The sequence below is a fragment of the Lichenostomus cassidix genome, chromosome 18 (genome assembly GCF_008360975.1).
Source record: "Lichenostomus cassidix isolate B80296 chromosome 18, HeHo_3.0, whole genome shotgun sequence".
NCBI classification, from domain to species: Eukaryota; Metazoa; Chordata; class Aves; order Passeriformes; family Meliphagidae; genus Lichenostomus; species Lichenostomus cassidix.
In genome coordinates this window covers 3,865,747-3,893,054 of record NC_139498.1, presented here as the reverse complement: position 1 = coordinate 3,893,054, position 27,308 = coordinate 3,865,747, and the positions used below count along the sequence as shown (strand labels likewise).

Here is a 27,308-nt window from a genome sequence, read left to right as displayed (position 1 = left end):
CGGTCCCCAGGTGTCTGTGCCGCAGAACGGGTGCGGAGCCGGCAGGTGGCATCAGCCCAGCCCCGGTGTCCCCCAGCATCACGGGACCGAGAAACCCTCTTCCAGAGCACACTTGTCGGCGTTTTGCCTGGGGACCCGTGTCCTGAACACGGTGAATCACAGCTAAAACAAAGCTGGTGTTTGCGCTGTGGTTTGTGCTGCCCGGGCAGTGTTGGCTGCGCTCGGCCGGGAGGAATCCTCCTGCCGGTGCTTTCTCCTTGCGCGCTGGGTTTGATGTACTCCTCACAGATGGACAGACCGAATCCTGGAATAAGCAAACACAGCTATGGCAAGCTTAGTGTAGTTAAAACCATAGAATTTTTCAGGTTGGACAAGCCCTGTAACATCATCGACTCCAACCCGTAACCCAGAGCTGCTGTGTTCACCACTAAGCCATGTCCCCAAGTGCCACATCCACATTTTTTAGCCCTTTCGGGGATGGTGATTCCACCACTTCCCAGGGCAGCCTGTTCCGATGTCTGACCACCCTTTCCATGAGGTTGTACCATTTACAGCAGCATTGACCCGGATTGCTTGGTTCTTAATCTATTAATCTGTGCAAGGCATTACACACAGGGGATGCTATTTCTGCTGTCTCTATAACTTCACTTTGGTTATTGCTGCTTTCAGACAGCTTAACATATGCAAAGAGTAGAGTCGTTGCATTGCAAAATCACAATAGCCAGATATCTGGGAAGAGCAGAGAGCCTCTTCCAAACAACTTGCTGCTTCCTTTGATGCTTAAGAAAAAGCTGGTTTAGCTGTTTCCTGTGCCACACTTGGCCTGAGCCTGGCTGGGCAGGAGGCTGTTTGCCTTTTCCAGCAGGGGCTGGAAGTGTGTGTGCTTGAAGTGTTCAGGGAGGTCTGTACAAAATGGTTGTGTAGTGTTATTAGCAAGCCACAAAACAAGCCGTAGTATGTTTTGATATAAAAACAGGAAATGCAGTTTAGAACTTGTTTAGAAAAATGTAGACACTATTTTACTTGCAAAACAGAGTGCTGTCAAAATCCCATCACCTTTGTTTGAGGCTTTTGAGGACAGAAGTTCCAGCTTTGAAACACCCTATTTTGACTTTTTTTTTTTCCTTACGGCATCTCACATCGGAATTTCAAACCAAAATGTTTCTACTGGTTCAAAAGCCATCTTGCAGCTTTTGCAGAGATTTTCAGAATTCTGTGGGTTTTTTCCTGGTCGAAACCAGTCATGAAACTGAGGTTATCCCTGAAGCAGGTTTCCCATCCTGTAAACTCGAGCAGTTGGGTCCTGCCCAAACGTGTGCCATGAAACCAGGACTAAGAACCAGGTATTTTAATAAAGCTCTGGCACTGCTGTTCTCTGTGGCCATAACACATCCAGGCAGCTCACCAGTTGCTTAACTTCAGCCTCTGCAGAACTGGAATATTCCCTTCTAGCTCCTGGGTGTCTGTGAGGAAAGTCCTTCACAGGCTCCCTGCTGAATTCCCAGGGAGGGGACCAAGGAAGAGCCTTGTCCCAGGATTGCTACTGTGCATCTTCACTCCTGGAACAGCAACACAACCAGATCCTTTCTGTTCAGGAACAGGCAGCTCTGTGAGTGCCATCCTGTCCTTGTTGTCTTCAGGGCAGGGTTGTGTTGAGGCAAGTCATGTGTTCTCTCACCTCCCAAATTCCCATCCCCTCTTCTTACTCACTCAGGCAGTAAATTTGATTTTGGCTTTAATTAATAGCTAAAGTCCTGGAGTGCCAGCCAATGAACTTTAATCACGACATTTATGATCTGGTCATAGCTGTGCTTGAGATGGGTTTGGTTTGGGGTTTTTTGGTGGGCTGAGGAAAGAGCTGTTTATTTTGGACATAAGTCCTGAATAAAAACATAAAAATTTTTAGGTGGCCCATTTGAGTTGCTTTAAGAGCTTTGATTTTTTTTCCAGAAAATATTGAGTTGCCTCCCTCTGAATATAACACCTCTAAGAAATGAGAAGCTATTAAGTGAGGATTAAAATGAGGCCCCATTTAATTACCTAATAAAAATCTATTACAATTAATGTACTTAAAAGATGTGTTACTGCTGAACATCTTGGATATATGCAAATACAGAATTCCCTGACCTCTCTGGCTTGACAAACCGGTTATTTAGAATCCAGACATTTTCATGACTGCTTTAAAATAAGTGTAAAAATGAATCAATTTTAATAGCAGTATTTCTGTGTTATATATTTTATGTATTTTTGGGAGGCTGACAGAAAATGTTTGCTTTTGAAAGGTAAGATGTGAATGGGGACTAAAAATAATGGATTTTGTTTGGATTATAATAACATTCTCAGTGCTTTGCAACTTTCCTGAATGTCTGTTGCATCCTCCCTCGGGTCAAACTTCAGCAACCAAAAACCAGCGTGTTGGGAACACGGCAGGAGCTTGTCTGGGTCAGAAATAGCAGTGAGATCATTGGAAAGCCTTGCTCGGACCTTGCTGTGTGGAGCCAGGCAGGGGGATTGTCCCAAAGGCTGGGCAGACCCCCTTCTCCCATTAATAATGTGTTGGATTGTTTTCCCACCTCCCCTGCTTTTTGGGTTATCCTTCCATGGGATGGCTGGCACCTTAAAAAAAAAAAAAAAAAAAAAAAGGAGAAAAGGAGAGAGAGGGGAAAGCAAAAAGAGAGAGAGGGAAAAAAACCCAGCCACCCAAGCCCTGAAACCTTGACCTTGGAAAGAAAAGGCCTGTGCTAAGTTGTGCAAACAGAGCGTGGTGTGCCAGGGGTGACCAGGCTGAGCCAGCTGGGCGGTGAGCTGGGCACAGCTCCCCTCCCTCCCCTTGTGGGGCTGTCCCAGCAGCCCAGACCCCTCTGTGAGGTGAACAACAGGGCCAGCCTGGGAGGATGCTCCATGTCCTCAGTCTGAAACCACGACAACGTTTCCTACAGGATGGACAACTAAACATACCAAGTGTTTTATAACTCTGCCACTGCCAGTGCGACCACCCCACACTGGGCAGGAGGCAGTGAGCTCAGATCAGGCAGCAGAACAGTATTTGCAGAATTGTCTGAGTCCCAAATATATGGCAGAGTAAATTAACCCGTGAGTAAATAAACCCCAAACTGTGGAAATCTTCACATGGCTAAAGCAATGTGATTCCCGTTTCCATTACGCCTGGAATTTAATGGACTGCTGAAGTTTGACCAAAAGGCATTTCTTGTGTCAAAATGAAAAATTACAGATCAAAAGGGTGACTTTGCAGACAAACATATCGATCTAAAGCCTGGGTGACACAGACTTCCTGGAAGAGAGCCCAGAAGCATGTCTGTGTTTAAAGTCAAATGGCTGTAGCCTTTTACCACTGATGAATAAAAAATGTTTTTGTCTGCATGCCGAAGGCTCCAGCAGAAACAGAAATTACTCGATTTGTTCTGCCAGAGGAGCAGGTACGTGTTTGCGAATAGTAATCCATGAATGCTGCAGAATTCAGTAATTTTTAAAAAATGACAGTGAGATAAGAAATAAGAATTATTTTTTTCTCCTTGAAAACTCTGTTTATGGCACTGAGGAAAGGCAGAGTGAGACTCCTTATCCTGTGTTCAAGGGACAGAGCTACTGGTGTCCTCTTCTGCAGAAACATGATGGGAGCAGTTGTGAATTTCCCCTGTGAGGATCCCAGCTGTATTTTTACTTTGGTACAAGGAATAGCAATTCCTACAGAGATCTCCAAGGTTGCTACTGTCACCTGTAATTAGACATCAGTGGACAGGTCAGGGTGTTCCTCCCTGACCAGGATGGATGGAGGGGCCAGCACAGCAATGCTGGTGCTCCTCTGGGAGCCAGGGGTACCTGTGGGAATGACAGCTGCAGGATTTTGTGAATGAGCTCCAGAGGCACCCGGGAGAGGGAGTGGGAGTCCTCACTGCCGTGCTGGTGAAGTGCAGAGCTGCGCTCAGCTTCCCGAGGGAACACGTGAAACAGATTTTAGATGAAAAATGTGGTGCTGAATGGCAGCTACTGCTTCTGGGGAGCCCAGAAAATGCCAGCTGACACTCCAGGCACTGCGTCTCAAATGAGCTGCAATTATGCAGGGAAGGAGGAGCAAGAGGGATGGGTGGGAGATTACTAACCCCTTTTTTGCAACCTGTTTAACCTCAGCAGCACGGGGCCTGCTGCTCACAGAAGTCCTGCTCTTCTGCCTGACTGCCTTTCAGGTACTTTTTCATGGTCCTGACTGTACACTGCATGAAAAAAATAAAAAAGAGAGGCTCAGAGCCTAGGCCTGGCAGATTTGTGCACAGGGTTCTCCTTATCTGTGTGAGTACATTCTTGCCTTTACCACCGAGTGAGGTTCACTGCAGTGAGCAAGCTGTTGCAGGATGAAGAGCAGTAACATGAGTATAGCTTTTATTGTGATGATCTTTCTATAAATTGGAAAAAAAATTCTATTTGAGCTGATGAAATGATATGTTTGTAAATGCAGTGCCATGGGAGCGGAGTCAGGTGTTGGATTAATATAGCAATAGGACAAGAGGAAATGGCCTCAAGTTGCACCAGGGAGGGCTTAGATTGGATAGTAGGAAAAATTTCTTCACCAAAAGGATGCCAAGCCTTGGAACGGGCTGCCCAGGGAAGTGGTTGAGTCACCCTCCCTGAAGGGATTTAAAAGATGTGTTGCTTAGGGACATGGCTTAGTGGTGGACTTAACAGTGCTGGGTTAACGTTGGACTCTGAAAGGTCTTTTCCAACCTAAGCAATTCTATGAATCTCATGGAGAGGAATTGCCTTTGCATTCTGCACAATACAACTCCACTGGCCTGGTGATTACAGTGACCCAGCCAGGCTTCAGAGGCCAGCCTGAGACACAATGTCAGTGCAAAAAGCTTCAGCAACAAATGAGACAAGAGGCAAACGGCACACAACGAAGCACAGGAGGTTCCATTCGAATATAAGGAAATGCTTTTCCAAATGCAGGGATCCAAGACGGATTCTGGAACAGGTTGTGGAGTCTCCATCCTTGGAGAGATTCAAAAGCCATGTGGACACAGCCTGGGCAGCCTTCTTTAGGTGACCCTGCTTGAGCAGGGGGTGGGATCAGGCAACCTCCAGAGGTTCAACCTCAGCTATTCTGTGAAACTCCTTTGCCTCTGAAGTTTGTACTGTTTGCTGTGCTTGAAAGACACAGGGCCAAACCATCACCTGCACTTAGAGCAGTGGCTGCCTCAGGGTGCTCCCTGGGGCTGTGCCTTGCCAGTTCATTTGTGGCAGCAGTGCTTCAAACTAGTGCTGAGCTGGTACAATCACCCAAGTTAAAGAATTTAAACTGTATATGAATTCAAGGCAAGGGCAGCCTAATATAGAATGTAATGTTTACTGTCTTCAAAGAAGCTGTAATAAACTTGGACAGGAAGCTTAAGCAAGAGATGGAGCAATCAGCCAGCCTTGCAAGTGTGTCAGAGGGTCCTTGGGAGCCTGAAACTTATATATGTTATTGGCTGGGCACTGTGGCCATCAGCTGAACCCAGATGGTCACAACAGTTTGATGGCATTGTGCAGTTTGCACTGTCACAGTCTTATTGGGACTGTGAGGGTTGTGCATCTGGATCGATGGAATCCTTGTCACTAATTTCACAGGGACTGTACCCAAGTTTGAACACATATTTCATCTCAGGAAAAGGAAAGCAGGAGGTATGTGAGGCTCTACTGGTGTAGCTGGGTTTGGAGCCTCATTTCACAGTTCCAGAGCGTGGATAGGAGGACTAATACTGTGGCAGCATCTTTAATTTTAGGAAAGCATCTTGTACAGTCCCATGATCACTGTCCCCTCTCAGCATTCACTGCAATGCCTCAGTGCCTGTGTAAAACCTGCACAGTGAGAAATGAGCTCCAAGCCTGAGCCTGGTCCCTGTGAGACTTGCTTGGGCTGAATTCCTGACTCCTGTCCTTTCATCACTCTGGGTCCAACTAAAAAAGTACTTGTGAGCTACCAAATATAGAATGTGCACAGCCTATTTCACAACTGGAACTTGCAAATGCTGGAGTGGATTTCATGGACTGAAGCCCCCCGGGGAGGAGCATTACAGTAAATAATGTTAGTGCATTTGTTTAATCCCTGGGGATTGTGGAACGTAGGATTAAAGTGGGCTAAGGGGATTTCCCCATTGACAGCTGCTGCACAGTGCACAAACACACACATACAATTTTTTTATATGTAACTTGTTCAGGCCCAAAGAATTTAAACTGCATATGGCACTGACCGTTATTTCCACATCTGGTTACACATATCTGTCTCCCCCAGTAATTGTCTTTAATAGACACAATTGGGGATGAGGTAGTTGTACTAAGAAGAGACAGAGCTCTGTGTTTGAACAGGAAACCATTACTCCTGAGCTTAATCATGGCTCATTAGGCCTGTGATTTTCTCCTTTCCCCAATATATGCACACATGCTTTGAATACGAAGGCCCAGGTTTTGGTAGGGCATTCCTCTTGTATTGACAATTTGCCAGAGGTTCTTTGGACAGGCAGAGCCTTGGCCAGTGAGCAGAGAGCCAGAGCATGTCTGAGCAGTGACTGGAGGCTGCAGCTCACTGGTGTTACCTGGGTGCTCTGAGGTGAACCACCAGGTTCTAGTGAAGAGCTCAGAGGAGGGACTGCAGTTTTCTATACATCCTTAATGAACTTGGCTGCTCAGTGTTCCTGCAGAGGTATGTGGGGTCAGGCCAGCTCCTTGCAGTACATTGTACTTGCACATTTCTGAACTTTTAATCACAAACTTGCTATTCCTACTGTTCTAATATATATATATATATATATATATATGATCCTGGTCCCTGGCATGGATTCATATTCTCAGGTGAAGACCAGTGAATTTCATTCTGTGCCACCAGTGGATTTCAACCATTTCTATCATTACACTGTGTTCAAGTTTAACGTCTTTGACAATCCAGTCTCTTTCTCAACAAGGTCAGATGCTGAAATACCAAGCTGTTGGCTACAAGCCTCCCTTGCTCCCATGCTGCTTAGTGCCACACACAAGAGTTAACAAATCAATGGATTTACTGGCAGGGAAAGGTACTGCATGAGCACAGGCAGGATTGAGAAAGACAATCTCAGATTAATGCATGTATTCAGCTGGACCAAGCCGTATCCACAGGGTCCATGTCCCACTCAGCAGCAGGCAGGGCAGTCTCCCACCCTCAGAAGATCCCTCCTGACTTCAGAGGTTTCACACCAGGCTTCTGCTTTGTGAACACCTGTAAAGAAGCTACTCTATCTTGGTTCAAAGCTCTTGTCAAAATGTTTTCTTTTTTTTTTTCCAAAGAGGGCTATTTTCAGAAGTGATAAAATCTGTTGTTCCATAGTTATTGGTCTGGGCCATTGATGGTAAAATGTTATTAATATATTAGCCCTTTGGCTGCCAAACAGCTTGAAACAAACTGGTTATGTTTATTTTTAGAATTGTGTAAGTTGTGATGCTTCACAACTTGATATGCTTGTGATTACATCTGAACTGTATGCAGAGCTAATCCTCTTCCCAGCTCCCATCCAGGCAGGGGGGTTACTCATGCATTCCCCCTGCATAGATTCTGCACACCATGAAGGGCAGCCAGCAGGTATTTGTGAGAGGAGATGAGGTCCTAAGAGCTGACCTTCTCAGGTACGGAAGTACCTCCTGCCAAGAGAAGACTTGCCTGAAATATGCTTTATCCTGTTACTACCAAAGGGCTGCCAGCAGCTGAGCACATCCCGTGGGATCAGACTCCCTGCAGAAGAGCTCCTGCTGGGCAAAAATGTTGTGTGAAAGTCTTGCTCTGCTCTCATGGAAATTAAGAGGAGCTTCTCATCAGTACCAGTGGGGGCCAGGTCAAGACAAGAGGCAACATGCTTTGAGGCTGCTGAAAATAGCAAATTAAGCAGTTGGTCAGGACATCAGAGAAGCAATGTGGCATCAGCTCAGTTAGGGAGGAACTCCATTCCCTGGCTCATGCTCTTCCTTCCATACACACAGGTACATTATTTGCTGTGAATTTATTGTGCTCAGAATTGGTCTGTGGTGGTTTGAGCAGCTATTTTATAGAGCCAAAGAGCAAAAAAAGAAAGAAAGGAAAAAAAGAGAATAAGAGGTTGGCAGATGTAACTTGCATTCTCTAAGAGTAGCAGTTTCTTATTTTCTAAAAGCTGTTGAGGCCTTTTCTTGTTCAACCCAAATCAGATTGGGATTTCCATAGTATCTATTCCCTTCACCAGAGAAAAGGTTAGTGTCTTTTGCACCTTTTTGGGAAGTCTTAATTTCTACCAGTACTTACTGGGCATAATCTCTGCAGAACCATTCCAGATAGTCAAGAAATCCTTCATTTCTGCACCTTCTGCTAGAGAAATGTCTTTTTTTCAAAAGGCTCATAGAGCTCTGTCCCTCTTTCAACGTTTTTGCCCATGGTCCATGATTCACTTTGCATTCTACTATCAGTTTTAAACAACATGTTCCTTGGCTACGTATTCATCAGGCTTCCAGCCAAGGAACACGTTCTGTGTAGAGGATGGCTTCACAGCATTGATTGAGAGCAGTTACATGACAGTTCAAGTTCTCTCTCTGGCATTCTATCCATGCAGGCCAGGTAAAGTCACTTGCCACATCCATAGAAATGCATACAGGGACCTGCCTTGTCTTCAGCATAGACACAGGAAAAAAAATTGGTGTAGATGACAGAGAGGTGCATTTGTGTCCTGCTGAACCCAAAGATTTAAAAGATTACGCCTCTGGCTGTTAGCTTTGATTTTTTTCATGCATGAGCACACAAGTATATTATGCATGAGCACATAATTACTACATGCATGAAGGCACAATCATGTCATGCATGAACACACAATTACCTCATGCATGAACACACAATTATTTAATGCATGGGTACATAATTATGTCATGCATGAGCACACAATTACATCATACATGAGCACACAATTACATAATGCATGAGCACAGAAGTCTTCCCAAAAGAAGGGACAAACTTTTCAGGGCCTTGTGGTATTTCTTAAGACACGTTTCCAGTTGAGTGTATTTTAATGAAATGACACGATCTCTCTATATATGGTACAGCTGAGTTTTGTGCCCAGGTTTTCTCGGACATAGAGGTGTATTCACCCAACCTTACTAGAGATGTCAATGAAGAGATTTGGGACACATGGGAGGCTATAGATCACGTCCTCTGTGATACAGACAAGGTGTCTGTGTGGCCGCTTCAAGGTGTGCAGGGGAAGGCTGGACATATAGGGAGATGTGCAGGGAACTGGTCATGGTGATGTGCGGGAAGATAGGCAGGGAGCAGTGAAGGGAGATGCCGGCTGCGACAGCCTCCGTGCGTGCGGGGTACGAGCGGGGGTCGCCGCCGGGCGATGCCGGGGTGGCCGCAGGTTGGTCCGCGGAGTTTGTCCGCGGGGCTGGTCCGCAGGTCTGTCCGCAGGTCTGTCCGCAGGTTTGTCCCAGGTCTGTCCGCAGGTTTGTCCCAGGTTTGTCCCCCGCTCTCTCCCCCGCTCTGTCCCTCGCCCCGCTGGGCTGGGCTGGGCGCAGCGCCGGGAGCGGCCGGCAGGGGGCGCGCCGCCCCCTCGGTGGTGGGGCCGCGGGGCTGCCCCGGCGGGAGGAGCGCGGCGCAGGGCGGGAGCGGCCGGGGCTGCGCGGGGTGGCGGCGGCCGCTCCGGACCGCGGACCCCACTGCTGCCCCGTGCGGGGCCGGGCGCGCCCGCGGGGCGTCGGGAGGGCAGCGGGTGGGGAGGGCAGCTCGCGAGAGCCGCCGGAGCCGCCGGGCCGGGCTGCGGCGGGAGCTGCCCGGCGCAGGGGTGGGGACTGGCCGCTTCCTTAAACGGCGCGGGAGCGGCGGAGCGAGCCCGCACCGCCCCGGTGCGCCGGGCCGCGCCGACCCTCCTGGGACGCGGCCGCAACACGTGGAGCGAACTTTTGAGGGACGCGTGTCTGCACCGGACGGGAGCCCCACCGCCCGGGACCGCACCGCTGCACGGAGCAGCTCGTCTCTCTCCGGTTTGATGGCTTTGGGTGTTGGATTTTGGCCTTTTTTTATTATTATTTTTTTCTTCTGCTTTTGGGTGGTTTTGGTATTTTTCCCCTCTTTCCCTTACTTCTCTGGTGTTCTTGTGTCGAGACACTTCAATCTCGCTGGGGCAAACGCAGCGTTTGAAAAGCCGAGAAAATGTTGCAACGTCCCTTGTGGCAACGCATTTTATTTATTTATTTTTATTTTTGCCTTTTGCAAGGGCAAAGAGGAAGGGTAGAAAAAAACCACCGTGATCAATACCGGCTTAAATACCCATCTGCGAGCCGCTGGGCTGCGGGAGCCAGGAGAGCGCGGCCGCCCGCCCGCTGCCGCTCCCCGCTCGGCTGTAGCTCAGCCCGAGCCCTTCCCGTGCGGAATCCCGAGGACCTGCAGCTCTGGGCGGGGAGGCGGCCACGGGGGCCCCCGAGCCCCTTTCCCGTGCCCCTCTACTCAGAGCAGGTAACCGAGGGGCTCGGGATTTTCTGTCCGTTTGGTGTTTTCGCTGCCGCCTCGCCGCGCACGAAGTTCCCGCAGGAGCGGATCGGCGGTGCCGAGTCACGATGGGCGTCGGGGCCCTGCCCGAGGTGCGGGGCTGGCTCCGCGACCGGGACAGCGCTCAAGTTCGGGAGGGGTCGGCGAGAATCGCTGCCTCCCCCGGCCGGGGGAATGATCCCGCTCCGGCGGGGTCCCCGGTGGCGCCGGGGCGGGGGCTCTGCGCTGGCGGTGGGCACCGGCCAGAAAAAGGGGTTCAGTTAAAGATAGCGATGAGCAGTGGCCGCCTGCGCCTGATGGGCGAGCTGAGGGCTGGGTCTTTGCGGGCGAGATGAGAGGTTCGTGTCTTCAACTGGCCTACAAAGTCCCAGTTCTCGGCTCCCGGGACCTGCCGGGCGCGCAGCGGGCGAAGACGGAGCGCGGCGCCGCTGGCGCTGCCCGGGGCCGCTCGGGCGGGTCGGGCACGGCGGGCGCTGCTCGGCTGGCCCTCGGGGACCGCGGCTCGCCCGGCTGGGGCCGGCGGGTGCCCCGGCCCGCCGCGGGCAGAGGACGGAGCTGGTTCTCCGCGAACCGTAAGTGCATTTTGTATTCTTCCACCTCGGAAAGGGCCTTAAACGTGCGCGTCCTACCGGTGCTGGCGGCCATCCCCGCGGCTTCGCGGCGGCCCGGCCCGGCTCTGCCCGGCCCTGCCTTGGCGCGGAGCGAGCGCTCGTTTTCGCTCCCGCAAGACCATGTGCATCCTTCCCTCTGCTTTCACTTTCAGAAAACACATCTGTTTTCTTTTTCCTTTCCTTTTTTTTTTTTTCTTAAAATTAATCTAGTCACATCCATACGGAGCGGCCGGGCTCCCGGGAATTCTCCTCTTCCTCACCTAAGCGTTTCTACCACCCAGCATTCTGGTGTTCCTTATTATTTGTCGGATTTCGAGTCGGCACCCTGCATGTCTGCAGACACTAGTTTGTGCTCCTTCTTTGGGCACGGTGTATATACAACTCCGGGTGTGTATATTACTCTCGGCTTGTATAGCATCGTATTTATAACTTCTGTGCCCTTCTGCGCTATGTTACATTGCATTTTAAGTTCTTAGAATTATTTTGAGGGTCCTCATAATTTTTCTTTATTTATGTAGAGATGTTTTTACTTCTCCCTTGTAAAAAGTCAATGATATTGACCTCCAGTAAGGAAAAAGGCCAAGTGGTAATATGGCTAAGGTCTATAAAAGCAAATGGAAAATTAAAATCTTCCTGTGTGTTTTTTTGAGCCACTTAGAATTTCATTTTCTCTCTGATGTAGCACTGCAGGAGTCTACATTCTGTATGTGTGTACACAGACTCACACAACTTTTATGCTCTGTTCCCAGGAAATTTTTGTGAACAAACTCGGTTTTCAGTGCAATTTTCTGTAGCAATTGCCCATGAAAAAAACCAATGTTTACTGTTGCACAATTAGGAGAAATTTGCAAATGCTGTTACAGAGCTCTGTGTACTTTTTTCTCCTTCAGCCCTCTATATCCAAACACTTGTGTGCAGCATGCTAACGTGTATTAATAGCTATTGCTCTGACACATGTCAGGACATACAGACCTTGACAGATCAGAATTATTTCCCGTGTGGTCCCTCAGGTGCCTCTTTGGCTTGGGAGACAGTGGACGCAGTCAGGTTTTACTTGGGCCTGTTCTCCTCATGAACCTATTCTGGTTGGGAACTATCTTTGAAATCAAAGTTTCAAGGAAAACTTTTTGCACGTTTCTTTTCCCTATGTGCCCGTTTTTCCAAAGAACTCTGTGTAGCAGCCACAAAAAGGAAAACTATGTGAAAGTAAGGAGTAAATGCAAAGATACTATTACCCGTTTAGGAGAGAGCCATTGAGCTCGCTCTGCCCTATTTTGCAGCCCCCTTCTCCTTGCAGAGCTGTAGCCCTTAACGAAATTAATCTGCAGTGAAATCACAGAAATCTGATTCTAATCATCCTCCTTGGAACAAGTCGGAGCTACAAGAAGACAAGCATAGTGTAAAAATACTTTGGGCACACGGAGCCGTATCATTAACATTAAAACCCGATGGTGTGAAAGGAGGGATGGGGAGCAGATTCCTGTGCCTCCTTAGCCCGTTCCTTCCAACTTGTGCAACTTCTTAGGCGTCTCTGCCAAGCAGCGATTTTTGTGGAGGTTGGTTGTGTTGCTAGTCAGGCTCCTGGACTTGCTGGTGGGCTAAAGTGAAGTTTTTCCTTTCACAGGAGAGTTTCTTAACTTTAGCACTGTGCTGAGCTTTGTAAAGCTGGATAAACAGCTGAGTTTAGCTTTTGCCAGGTTTAACATAACCTGGATTCTTTTTTTTCAGCAACAATTGGTTTCTTCCTGCCTTTAAGTAGCTCTGGCAAGTTTTGTCCCCCTGAAACCTATTTTGGAGAACTATATAGCACAATTTGAGTTACAACCTTTTCATCTGAATGTACCAGTCAAGATTCAGTGGAAGCCTGGCTTCTGTAGAGTGAGTGCTCAGCATTTTATGGTCATCAGGGCTTGTTAAATGTGTACTTTTGAGCTTCCAACTCCCTAGGCACTTTCAGATTTTTTTTAAATGGCATTTGCCAAGGTGAAAGGACACATTTTTTAAGCAATATTCATCTGTTTGCACTAGTGTGGATATAGTTGTCTATAGCTGCTAGAACTCTGTTGACAGTCTGGCTGGCACTAGGAATGTGGGTTTTTCTCCATTCATCTACATTATTAGGATTATTTAGATCGTAGCCACACACACTGCATTGACAGGCACTTTCCAACTTCTGTCTGTGCCCCAAAGAACATACAGTACAATGCAGATGTATTTCTCAGCATCTGGTTTACACTGTGGAGTTTAAACATTCTCTCTGAATTAAAGTTCAGGCTGGAAGGGAACATTCCCTCATGCCCCAAATGACTTTTTGTGGGTCAAATTACCAAGTAAAAATATTTTATTTTTAAATAATATTGCTCTGAAGGCTGGGTTGGGGGTAGACCATGGTTTAGCACTTTCCAAATGCTAAAGAAGATGGTTTGAGCTTCTGCTGCAAGTTGTGGACAAGCTCTTAAATTATTGTTTTAGCTCTGAGGCTTTCATAATGTTCTGTGCTCTCTGGGATGCAGATTCAATTATTCCCCCCTCCCCGGTTAATAATGGGGCTTTGTTTTATTTTCACTTATAAACTTTATGCCTCTCTTGCTAATCTTTCTGTGTGTACAAATATGCTTTCTTTGTCAGTCAGACTTGGCAATACTTAGGCCACACTAAACTAGTTCTGGGCAGTACAGCAAGGCTTTCTATTTATCAGGGCCTTTCCGGGGAAGTTTATTACACTGTAGGAGTGACATTTTCAGCCTTCTGAAAGAGTTGGTAAATATTTGGCAGGTTTTACTCCTTCAGTAAAAAAAAAAGGGCCATATTTTATCTGTGATAAGACGTGAAAGAAAACTATCTAGGCATTAAGGCTTGAGTTGTTGGGCAGAAGGGTGGGGTTCGTGCAGGATATTCTTTGAATTGCCCTGAGTGAAGTCAAATGTTTGCCTGCAATTTAAGAACCACTGTTCCTCTATGTTTGCAAATAGAGACCTTCGAGCCAGGGCTGTATTTTAAGTTGCAGGAGGGCACAGAGCAGAGCAAGTCTGTGGTGTCTGGGTTACAGATACATGTAATTAGGGGCAGGTTGGAGTCAGACCGTGCCTGGGATCTGCTCTGTCGGTACAGACCTTTCACAGAAGTTTGGACGTGCTTTTGTTAGAGCTTTGCACCCTTAGAGAGGACTGAACCTCAGGAGTGGAGCAGGGAATGTGTGCCCAGCTTGCAGACACTTTTCCCTCCGCTCTTGGCTCCATCTGCAGATGGCAAACGCTGAGCTGGGGCTGTGCTTGGTGCCAGCTCCTGCTCCAGGCCAGCTCTTCAGCACACAGAGGCAAACCAGACGTGGAAGGGAATGTGCTTCTCCCTTCCTACTGCTGCCCTACTTGAGAAAATCCTTCCAGCTCCTGCTGATTTCATCACTTCCCTTCCTGAGGACCCAAAAGTGCCAGGTCCTAGAGGGGAGGGGAGGAGGGGAGGAGAGCCTGGAAGAGGCTGCAGGATGGCTGGCACTAGCTCTCAAGAGGAACACACCTCTGAGGCTTTGGCTCCTTGCCACAGTCCAAGTGACACCTCTGTCAAAGGAAAATTGGTGGCTCCTGAAAATTTGTACCTTTCCCAAAGCACTTTGGCAGTGTGATCTTTGTTTGGTAGAGGGGTTTTTCTTGGGCTCAGTTGCTCTGGGGGAGTGAGTGAGAAGAGGGAGGGTCCTTGTGGTGGTACTCCAGGAGGGTTACAAGTGCTCAGATCCCAAAGAGGGGAGTGTCTGATGCTGGGGTATGGAAACTCTTCTTTGCTGAGGGCAGAACAGCTCTTTCAGATCCCATTGCCAGCCTGGGCGTTCGCATGAACCTTGGTGTGAGCCAGCAGTGGTGTGGAAAAGAAATCATGTGGCTGCAGACTGAAGGAAATGAGCCAGGGTGATGCTGGTCTGGGGACAGCTTCCCCTTCCCTGCCTAACTCATGGGCTATGGATTCATGGCATATTTCTTTAGCACTGAAGAACAAAATACTTCCAAGACATTGCTTGGTAGATTTGATTTTCAAGAGACTTCTTGAATTTTATTTGCATCTCGGTGGTCTGTCAGTTTATGAGGCTTAGGCTGTTGGGTTTTCCCTTCTATGGCAGCAGGCAACAGGCCTTTGTTCTTGGTGTCCTTTGGAGAAAGTCCTTCATGGTGTCCCCAGCATCCACGTGGGTGGATGATGTGCCCACATTCCATGGCAGCATGCAAGATTTCAGTATTTTCCCTACAGATTTGTTAGTGACACCATTTGTAGGTGCAGGACTGGAGTCGTGACTCCTAGATCATGCCCAGTAGAGTTCTCATTCATTATTATTATTATTTTAATTACAAAACATCCCACCTGACCAAGGCTTTGGAGTCCTGCTCAGGCAGTTTCCATGCAGAACTGAGACGGTGGTGGGCAGATGCTGGACCGTGGAGGAATGCCCACTGCTCTGGGTGGGATTTTGAAGAGCAAACATCACCTGAACTATCTGTTCTGGTGAAAGGGTCAGTTCTGGATGGCTGGAGGTAGGGCAGGATCTCCTCCCATCTTTTTCCTGTTGAAATCTGATGAAAGAAAATAGTGACAATTCCAGTTCTTACAGCTGTTTTGAATCTCTATAAATACACCTTTTTTTTTTCCCATTCCAAGTATGGAATTTCCTCAAACTATAAAATTTGAAAGCGGATTTCATTTAACAAAATCTCTCTGCATGATAACTTTTAAAGTATGGTGAGGAACACAATTTAAAACACTTTAATTCAATCAGCAGCCTGTAGGAACTAATCTACAGTGACCCAAAGGCCTGCTAAAATTAGTCATGGTTTTATGTTTTTGGAAAAAAACGCTTTAGGAGTGGCTCTGTTGTTACAAAGAACAGAGCTTTCAAGCACATGACTGTCGGTAGGGTTAAATTCAAATATGCAAGTGCAGTAGTTTAAGGAATAAATTCCAGAAGCTGTTCAAGGCTCAGCTGCATTACAGAGCCACGATCAGGTTGGGTTAGGCAGAACTGCTGTAGACTGAAACATCTGGAATAATATCACGTTTCCCCAAAGTGGAATTTTCTTTAAGAGCAGCAGCAATTGCTGATATTTGAGAGGGTGGAGCCAGCAGCAACCTACAAATGGCTGGAAAATTAATTAAGAATTTATAGAGTGAAATATTGAGACTTTGTCAGGAATCATGATTTTGATTATGATCTCTTGTTTAAAGCATCAGCTAATTCTGAGAACTGGGGCTTTCCAGGCTGCAGGGATTGGTTGGACAGTTTATGCCGAGGCCAAAACTCGGCTCCTTGGCACTTGGCTTTTTAGTCTTTTGATGAATTCCAGTGAAACAAGTTGTGGCAAACTGATTTGGAGCTTTGGAGCCAGAATATGCATGAAAAATCTTGTATGAAAAGAGAGATTGTCTCGTAAAGAATTTGAATGTAGTTCAGTTAAAATATGCTTGATTTAAAACTGTAAATGCTATTTTGATCTTATTATGAAAGATAAACGTTTCCTCAATTCTTGCATTATGGGTGTATTTTACACTTGAAGGATACTATAAAAGATGTGAAGTCTCTGTGGCATTTGAAGTATTTTTTTATTAAAAAATCTGCTCTGAGTACAGTGATATTTTGTATAATTGTGACTTCATCTGTTAATTTTGAAGGAAATATTTCTGGAGAAGGAGAATATTCCCATGCAAATAACAGTTGTATAAAACAAGAAACAGAAAGGTGCTTAATCACAAATGAGCTTGCTTATTTTAATTTACCTTGGACCATAAAACCAAACAAATAATGTCATTTGGAAAAAAACCCATAATCAGATATTTGCAGTATCCATTTTTTCCATGTTGTGCATTATTCAGCACTACAGTTAATTGTGTTTTACATTGGACTTTCAATACATTAAGAATGCTGCTGTACACACCCCAAAACCAGCCTAAATCCACATTTTAGAACAAATGAAGGGAGTTTTTAAACAATTTCACTGAACAATGAAATTCAACTGAGTAACTTAAGCTGAATTTCTTAAATCTGAGTCAGTAAAGAGCTCCCGAAATGTCATGCACAATAGATTGTAACAAAGGAGCAGAACTTCCCTGAATCTTTGCAGTGTTTGTCACTGCAACTCCAAGTGCTACTCTGAGATTAGAATTACTTTACTCCAAGTCCCAGCCTAAATTTAGCTCCAGGATTCACATACTGCACTCACTTCATTGGAAGAGTTTGGTTCTCTTGTAGCATATTTGAGCTAGTTATGCATCTCCTTGGGGAATAAATTACAGCCTGAATGAGAACATTCACACGTATTTATGGCATTAATGCTCTGTGCAGTTGGAGGGGCTGCATGCAGTCAGCCTTTAAAACTAATGCTACCTCTAGCCCCCCCTTTCCAGGGCTTCATTTAATTTCTGTATCAATGGCCATCAAGGGCAGTGAGAAACAATGAAACATGTTTTTCTGGCAGTGTTTCTTTGCAAACATAGCAATAAGTTTCTCGCTTTAGAATTTCCATCAGAGTGAACTCTTTCCCCCCCAGCCCAGCCCCATGTGAGTAACTGCACTTGTGTAGTGAGTTGTTTCACATGCCCCAAATAAAAATGTAATAAATCCAGAGTAAGGAAAACGCTTATGAGCCAGTTTAAGGTGTTATGTAATACTAGTTACATAAAGTTTTGGATGTCTTTATACTTTTAAGGTATTACTGCCTTCAAAAAGAACACAAACCAGTTTAATTTCAAAACATTTGATAGGAGTTGAATGTTAAAATACATAAATTGGGCTTGTAGATTTGGCTACATCACAGAATGAATTTACAGCTCTCCAAAGAAACAGCAGGTGTGCCCAGTGCTAAATAAAACATCTCCTGTAAGCCAGCAGAGATCTCCTGATCTGCATCAGCCCAGGATTTGTCCCGTGCTCTAATTTTGGGGGCTGGTAATGTTTTCAGACAAACAGTCACGAGCACACTATCATTTTATAGCACTATGCTTGTAACTGTTGGGAAATTCTGTTACATTCAAACCTTTTACAACTTTGAAGTGAGTTTTCCAAACAGAAGTATTTTATAACTGGTCAGCAATCAGTGTTACAATAATGCCAAATTATGGTCAGTTGTTTGCAGGCAGCCAGCAGGATTTCAGTGCTTAAAAATACATATAAAGAGGCTGTTGCAAAGCACTGTATGAGCTCTGCTGTAGGGTGGTGTGGATGGGATTATTACCCTTGAAGCCCTGACCTGGTGGGCTGCCAACATAAGGGTTTCTTTAAAACCTGTGCTCAGGATCTTCTACTATCTGTACCTGTGCAGTGCACAGGAGATGAATAGGATCAAGGTGATGACTGAGCTTTTCCTCTCTTGTCTCCTTTCTCCCTTGAATAAACCCACACCCAGAAGGAAACACTCCATTCCAGGTGAAAGAAATGTAGTACATCCCAATACTGCCTCCAGAAATAGTTTACCACCTGAGTGATTTCCACAGCAACTCAAGATGCAAGTGAATTGGGTTTCTCTAACTTATTCTTATGCCACTAAACTATTAGGAATTTTAAGGACATTTAATGTTGCCAAATCCTGTCTAGTTTAATTAATGACATTCAGCAAATGAGGGTGCTTGTCCTGTGACTTACTGCTGTAAGGAGCTTCTGGATATATAGTGTTGGACCCAAAACCAGTGGGCATTCTCCACAGCAGTTACTGAACCTGTACCTGACAATCTGCTCCCTTTGGAAAAACATTTCAGAGTTACCAGTAAGAAGTAATGCTGAAATGAAAAAATAATGTAAATTCTCCCACACCTGCAGCACTAAGGCTGGGATCCCTAGTAAAGTGAACTTCCTTTTCTATGAAAGATTTTACTGCATTTTGTACAAAAAAAGAAAAAAAAAGCTGTAAACTTAAAAGACCAGCATCTTAAGCAGAGAGCAATATAGTTTAAAAGCTTGAGGTCACTGTATTAGTGCTTTAAGAGTGAGTGCACCTGGGCTCAGCTGGCCATCTCTCTGGGAACTGTGGGTTTTTTTGTCTTCTCTGTTGTGCCCCAGAATCCAAAATAGACACTTTACATGAATGCACTGGCAAGGAATGGCATGTGATGGGATTAGTGATGAGGCGAAGCCAAAACACTTATCAATTATTGTATCTGTTTACTTCCTCAAAGAAGGCTCCCTTCAGAGGCACGTGCCTCCTCGCTTGTAACCAAACCCTCTGTGCTCTCCCTCGCTTGTTGAAAATTGATTTGCACATGCTTTGCTCCAGTGGAAGTCTCTTGGCTTGTCCCTATGAAATGTCACTGCTGGTGGGTGTAGCTGGGCGTGGGTGTTCCCTGCCTTGGGATGCTGGCATGGCACATGGGTCACATGCCAGCCTCGAGGAGCAGCTCTGTCCGGTCCATCCAGGCTCCCCGAGTGCCACAAAAGGGACAGTTGTGTCTTTAAAAAGTGTAGCTTTCAGGGTCCAGTCTTCTCTACTTGCTCCTCCCTGGGGAATGGACACAATTTGACCTTCCTAAATTATTATGAACTAGGAATAAGCCTTTGCTGGAAAGGTGGAAAAGTGCAATGAAAAAACTCCCCAGGATCATGTTCAGTGTGGCTAATGAAATGTGGATTTACGTGACCACCCATAGCTGATGCACATTTTATGCTTGAGTTCTTCCATGCGATGAGTCCACTGCTAGCAGGGGCAATAGTTTTAATTATGGGGTTTTTTTGGGCGGGGGGCTTTATACACTGCTCAGACATAAGGGAACTAATCCATAAAGTGTGCAAATGAAATGAATCTAAGTTCTTACCTAAAGCACTATTCAGGCAAAGTAAAAACTAAGTCCAATGCTTTTTAAAAGCTTGTTAATGATAGTAATTAGCTCCTGTTTTATGCTAATACATTCTGACCATATACAGACTATTGTAATGCTCATAGTCAGTATTGGTGTAAACATGGGGAGAATAGGTCCAAAGGGTAATTTTTTAAGAAGTCAGAAACTGAACTTTGTGTGAATTCTTTGGAGTGTATGAGCACAGGAGTATTCTTATATTCTTTCCACTTATTTGACCTCAAAGAACTGGTAAATGGAGAGCACCAGAACACCTGATAGATCTGCTTAAAGCTCTAGGTCAGTAACATGCTTAAGCACATGCTTAACTTAAAGCATACAATTAATCACATCCCTGGTCCACGGGGTAATTAAACTCGTGGTTATGTACTTTGTACAGCACAGTACCAGCCTGCAGGCGTTCTCTGAATACTGGTGTGCCTGAGAAAGTGGTGAATCAGAAAGTGATTTTTGGCTGGAGTTCGAAAATGAGCTTAAAAGAGTGAGTTAGGCACCCAGAACTCGTCAGATCTGAATAGCTATGGAAAAGCTGGTCTTGTCAGCAGTCGAGTAAGTAGCAAGGTGTGGCCACTTACTTTATGGTAATGTCTCAGTTTTGTTTAATGTTTGAAATTATTTAAAAAACCCTTTTGCTCAGTAATTTCCTCTGCTCTCCTATAACTCTTTGCTTCCCTAAATGCTGGGCAGACCAGACAGTTCCAGTAGAGCCCAGGCTGGGCAGCCCCTTGCTGGCAGCTTCTCTCTTAACTCGCTGGCCAGGGTTTAGGTGGGTTCAGCACTGGGGGCAGCACTGGCAGGTCGAGGCCAGTGGTGTGGCTGCTTTTCCTGTTGGTGATCAGTCTGGGCAGGGCTCTGTGGGAACACACTCCTCTGGAGCCAGCAGGCACCTGAGCACTGTCCAATCCCTCCCAGCACTGCTGTTACAGTAGTGGTTACAGCTGCACTGCTAAACCCAGCAGCTGATGGTACTGGGTATGGTCCTGGGCAGGACTGTGGCCTGGGGCTCCTCCAGGCAGTTCTAGACATGGTCTGAAACTCAGCATGAACCATGGACCATTATCAACAGGCTGTTCATATGGATCCCCTTTCCCCTTTCTTCTGGAGACTTGAACAGGACAGTAGTGGCCAGACTGGGCTGGTTGGCTGTGCCCTGGGTAATTTACTAGGAGTCATGGAGCCTCTTCCAGCCACAGCTCCTCCCCTGGCATTTTTCTCCTACTGTTCTCCTGTTGTCCCTTCCTGTCCCGGTCCTGGTGCCAGCCAGTTTGATATGTCAGTCACATGGTGACTCCCTTCTGAGCTGCTCTGGGTGTGCTTTGCCCACACATGGACGATGTGACCAGGCAGCACTGCTATCCTCTTTGCCAGCCTGAGCCAGGTCAAGGTCTCTTGGCACTCAAGATGAATGTAATGTGGCAGTCTCTAGTAGGCTTGTTGATGACTAATTGTTTTATTTTATATACTGAAAGTCAGCTGCTTTAATTTGCTTGTTCTCCAAGGCTTTGTGTATAAACGCTAGTGAGGTCACCACAGTGAGGCAAACCAGGGCAGCATCAAAAGCTCCTCTTTGAAATATTGGCTCCTGGGTATCTGAATGGTGGGAGGCTCATTTGCAAAGCAGCCCGCATGGAAAGTCTGCGTAATGTGTTTGATTATCCAACCTTGCCATTTTCAAAGGGACCCAGTCAAGACGAACAGGGCCCAAATGTACCATCTCCTAAAAATAACTCTGGCTTTCCAGCTCCTCTGCTGATGTTGGGAGTGGGAGAAAAAAAGTGATGCTCCAAAATGAGGATTGCAGAGATGTCAAATGCACGTGGTCAAACCCACCTCTTGTCAGCCCTGGAGGATAGGTGCTCTTCCATTGGTGCTCAAGTGTTCCTCCACTTTGGGGTCCCAGGCAGTGCCCTCTTCAGGCACAGGCTCTCCTGGATGGGAGCTCAGCTGGGCATCTCTCACTGCTGGAGACAGTGACAATGTGATCTGTTCCTTGGCAAAGTGAGACACTTTCTGAATTCTCTGAATGTGTGTAATTTTACTTTTTTTTTAATGAGGGACAGGGGCAGGACTGGCCAGGATGGATCGCAGTTCTCACTGTGCATTCCTTTTGTGCTGTACAGTTAATACTTTCTTGGGGACTCCTCACGTAATTTTCAAGGTGGTGATCAGCCTGATCTTGGTTTTGAGAGAAAAATCAGAGCTACGCCTCGTTTCAGAAAGCAAACCCCACATGTAATGGTTTCTGGAAGCTTTGCCAGCGTTTCTCCAAAGCAGCTCATTAATTCCAGGGCCATGCTGGGATCGGTTGCTCTCTTGGTGTTGTGTCCACTGGCTCCTGCACCTGGAGTCAGCTCCAGGTTTGGGAAGTGAACGGTCCCAGAGTCCTCGGAGCCCTGGTGTGCTTTCAGCTGCTCTGAAAGCAGCCCTTCGTCTTTTCCAAGCTACGCAGAGCCAGCACTGCTGCCATCTAAACCCAGAGGCTGAAGCTCTTGTCCGGGCACAGCAGGATCAGCAGCTGCTGTTTAAAAGGCTCAGAATCTCTCCTGTGAGTGGGTGTTTCTCACTTGGTAATACCAGTCCATTCCAGCTGAGGATCTGTCCCTTTGTTTTGTGTATGGGACAATTTGTTTTCAATTTTTGTTTCTGAAAGGAAACTGTCAAGACAAAATTCACACTTAAAAAAATCAAGGGAAACAGCCCTTTGTCCGTTTCTAACAATCCCCTTCGGTGACTAAAGCTGGAAGAATTCTAGAAACTGCAATAATTTTCTACCTTCACTTTGTTTTTGTTCTGCTCTTGCATTTTCTGAGTTTCAGATACAACACACCAAAAATAGTTTGAGTTAACATTAGTGTAACCTAGAGCTGTGTGCTCTGATCATCCGAATCTGGTTGTGCTTTATCTAGAAGTGGGACTGGGGCAGCAGGGAGCCAAGAGCAGCTTGGGCAATAGTCACTCTTCTTGTAGTGAACAGCCTGGTGCTGGCTTTGCAATCCAAGAGGGAACATGCAAAGCCTCTGCTTTCGCCTTCAGCACATATCCATCCTCACTCGATTCTGCCAATGACCCAATGCCAGTAAAATAAAACTGGGAGTGAGACAGCCTGCCCAGGCTGCAACAATTGCAGTTACCTCCTTTTCTGTGCCCTGGGTCTGCTCTGCCTGCTCGTGGTGGGGTCCTGGCTGCTGGGGAGGTTGTGCTCTCCCTGGGGCAGGGGCTCTTCATATTTCCTTCCGTGATGGTGCAGCAGCCAGTGCTGCAGGGACCTGGTCCTGCCTGGGGCTCCCTCCAACTGCAAAGAGTTGTTTATTGTCAATCCAAGAAAAAAAAAAAAGAAAAAAAGGAAGAACTTCTGAAAATAATGACACGCATCTCATTTTCATTTTAGTCCTAAAACTACTTGATGCTCATTACAAAGGAATTGATTCCTTAAATGAATGAAGCAGCCAGGAGTGCTGCTTTCAATGTGGGACTGCTGACGTTCTGACTCATGCTCTGCTTCTCGAGGGCTCTGGCTTTTATGCTTCATTTAGGACACCAACGTCATTAGCATTTAGAGGGCTACTGCCCTTTTTATCATTATTATTATACTGCTGTTGTAACTTTCTCAAAGATGCTAAGAGTATTTGGATCCGAATCATGGCTCATGTTTTATAACCAAATCAGGGCATGGGGTTTGCTTTCATTTGATTTGCAAGCCTCAGAAGAAATTGTAAATGAAAATAAGGTGTGGCTCTGTGCAGTTCTGAGAGGGTCTCCAGAGTTTTTGGAAGCCAGGTGCTCTGTTACTGTGGAGTAACACACAGGATGGGTGAGGATGTTTGCCTTGTGTTGGCCGAGCTGGGACCTTTGTGACTCCTCAAGCATCCCTGGTCACACCAGCTGTGTCCCTGGAGATGGCTTGTGTGAACAGCAGCACCTCCAAACGTGAGGCTATGCAAAGGGTCCCTTGCTGAGGGACCCGATGTGATGTTTTGACTGCAAGAAGAAAGAAAAGAAGAAAAGCCCTGAGAATGCTCTGACATGAACTCTCCTGGAAGTCCTTGTGAGTGTCACAAAGTCCTTCTCAAGGGCAACAGCTTGCAGGGGCAGTTGCAAACCCATTATGGGATGGGGACCACCCCAGCCCTCTACAGGCAGAATTAATGGGGAAACAACAGAGCAGAATTGTGGGAATCTGTCTCTAGTTTCTAGGTTGAGTCCACCTCCATCAAAATACGGATCAATTAAAAGGAAAGTGTTACTCCTTGCGCTAAGGACATGCAGGGCTGGGCTGGGATTTCCAGGAGGACTTGTGAATGACTTGAAAATTCCCAGCCAAATATTTGGCACTTTTTTAGTGGGAAATGTACAGATCTTTTTCAGATACTACTTTAGCTGAAAGTTGTTAAGAAATCAGAAGTAATTCCCTAAAATCCCAGCTTTATTAACAAAGGCAACTGCTGCTGCAGATGAGTGTGAGATCTCCTGCTGGCACCTGGATGCTGCCAGCTGGGACCTGGGGAGCTCCAAGTGCCTACTGGGATTGCAGATCATGACCCAGTATGGGATGCACAGGGCTGGTTAGCCCTGGAGTGTCCACTTCTCCTGGGCAAAGCAGCACTGCTCACCTGAGTGCCAGTCTCACGAGTACCTGCAGGACAGGGTGATCCTGCCTTTTGCCCCGGGGCTGGGGTGTTCCGGGGGGCTGCCTGCAGTGAGCTGCGCCAGGCTGTTCGGTGGCATTCCTGCGAGTGACAGACGAGCCATCTGGCATTACGCTGATACTCAGCACTTCACTTAGGAGGAGCCCACAGGGATGACAAAGCAGTTGCACACCTTCCCCTGCCGTGTGAGCTGGGCACCGGGGCATTACTGGGCACATCAGCAGAGCCCCGTGTGCCGTGCTGGAGAGAACAGAGCCTGACAGACCCTGCCCTCCTGGGGACCGACTGAGCGGCAGCAAGAAAAATGAGGGACTTTCAGGGGCAGCTGTGTTTTACTAACCCAGTCATAATGCCCCTAAAAATCCTTATTGTTCTTGCAATGGTCAACTGTGACCTGCGGCACGGGGAGGCCTGGAAGGAGCTGGAGGGCAGGCAGCCCTTGGGAAGAAGGGCTGGCAGGTCGGAGCAGGGTGTCAGCCTGGGGACAGTGTTTCTGTGGGAGTGGAGCTAAAGGATGTGGTGGTGTGACCTGTGGTGTGGAGTGTGTGCTTCTTAGGACGCTCAGGGCATGAGAACTGAGCACAAAGACAGGGAAATGAAACAAGGCGAGTGCTTTCCCTCCCTGGTGTGTCTGTCTGACATTTCCCCCCACCAGAGATAAATGCACCCCAAGCCCACAGAAAGAGCCCTTACCCAAACAGTTCCTCCCCTCCCAATCCTGTTTTACTCCTCTTGTAGCAAACTCATTGCCAGGTCTCTGCTCATCCACAGCGTCTTTCTCAATAAAGCTCTCTCACAGCTTTATTGCTGCTCTTGTATCTCAGATCAGACCACGATGAAGTAATTGCATGCAAAGAAGCAATTTGTTAAACAGAACCATAATATTCAATTATTTGCCATCTTTATGCATTCTAATACTTTATTTGCACTTCTGAGAGCTTCTGTATGCTGAGTAAAAGTTTTTATTTTCATTGAACTCTGCAGCTACGCTCAAAGCTTTTATCCTTTAATAACTCTACCTAGGGGTATGGATAGTCAAATTAATCTGGCCCCCTGGCCCCACAGCAGCAACAGTCCTTTCACATTGTCTGCTTGGATTACTTATTCATTACCTTTCTGAAAAGGCTTTGTTTATGGCTTTTAGCATTTTCATCAATTAATTGATATGATTATCAATTAATTCTGCTTTATATGCTTATGCCAATAGATTAGGAGTGCATGCTTTTTTTTTTTTTAATTGGGTTTTATGGCTCTGGAGCAAGATTTACTCATTTGTTATTTGTCATTCTCAGGAGCATTTCAACTGCTTTTCTTAACGCTGAATTCTTTATAAAGGAGAAGTGACTAGAAACCCTGAGCCAAGTCCCAGGTCTGGCTTAACTTTGTAAGGCACACTGACACACTGAGGCTGCTCCACTTAAGGTATGGTATGAACCAGGAGCTGATCCCGTGGCTGTGGAATGAGTGTTCTCATGGAGTCATCCTGCCACAGCTACTGCAGCTGCTGTGTAAGCAAGTCCTAAAAGACAATCCTTGTCCCGGTGACTGTGTGACAGATAAGACAGACAATGGGCACAAGGAAGGCACCACTATCAGTGAAGGATGGATACTGTTCAACCAGCTGGGAACAAAGAAACCTGGACTGCTCAAGGCCCCACAGAACTGTCCAGGAGTGTCCTTCGTGCCAGCTGATTCCAGGAATGCAACACTTTTGGAACTGTTTTGTCAGGACCTCCTGCTTTGACACCTTTGATTTCAGAGACTGCCTCATCATAGGAAACTACAGATCCTCTGCTCCTTTCCACAAGGATTTCTGCATCCAGCAACTCTCATGTCTTCACTGGATACGAGAATAAAGGGCTTGAATTTTCCTTAGCAAGATGGGTGGATGGAATTAGTTTAATCTGTTCTGATTCTGACACCTACAAATCAACTGACCCAATCACCTCTTCTGCAAAGCATCGCTCTACTACTGTGGAATATTCTTTGTGATGGAAACAGGAGGATCGGGAATGGGGGTTTGTAACTTTTTTTGAATGAGTTTCTGTTACAATTTTTATCTTTAGTATCACCATTTTAAATAAGTATATTTATATGTTAAAATAAACACTTTTTTTCCCCCGAAATACTGGAATACGCCTCCCCAGCCTCTTCCTACCTCAGCTCTAGCACTGTGGAGAGAACCCACTCATGGATTTTAAAGTCAGAAGGATGTCAGAACTTCTAACAGAGGATGCATACAGAGCAACTCCTGCAGTTCATCCTGCAGGCCCAGGCCTTGATGAATGGATCTTTTTTTTTATGTGCTATGGGAACTCTGCCTATAGAAAAGTCTGAGAAGTCATTCCAGGGCTTTATAACCTTGTGTCTTGTTCCTTATGGCAAGCTGCAAGTTGCCTGGTTGTCCCAGCCTCGGTGGACAAAACCCTTCCTGTGTGTAACTGCACATGGGGAATTGCAGAGCGTGGTGGTCTGGTGGTGTTTTTGTCACATCTGATCCCAAAGCAGCTCCCCCAGCTGCCACACTGCCTGTCAGAGAGGAGGGCTGGTGCAGCAGAGGTCTGTAGGGTCACTCAGTACATGGCCAGGGGCTCACATGCAGGATCCCCTGTGCAGATCCTGCAGTGAGATACAGGGATCTTAACACTTGAGGACATTGTCAGCAGAGCCAACTCCATTTCTCAGTGCCCACACTAAGCC

General features: G+C 46.6%; 1 long non-coding RNA gene across 1 annotated transcript; it reads left to right on the top strand.

The window, feature by feature from the left end:
• Window positions 1-10,038: 10,038 nt before the first annotated feature.
• LOC146429482 (uncharacterized) lies at window positions 10,039-26,727 on the top strand. The gene is made up of 2 exons (XR_014855573.1): window positions 10,039-11,100; window positions 25,901-26,727. It is a non-coding gene; the product is annotated as an uncharacterized LOC146429482 (long non-coding RNA).
• Window positions 26,728-27,308: the final 581 nt, after the last annotated feature.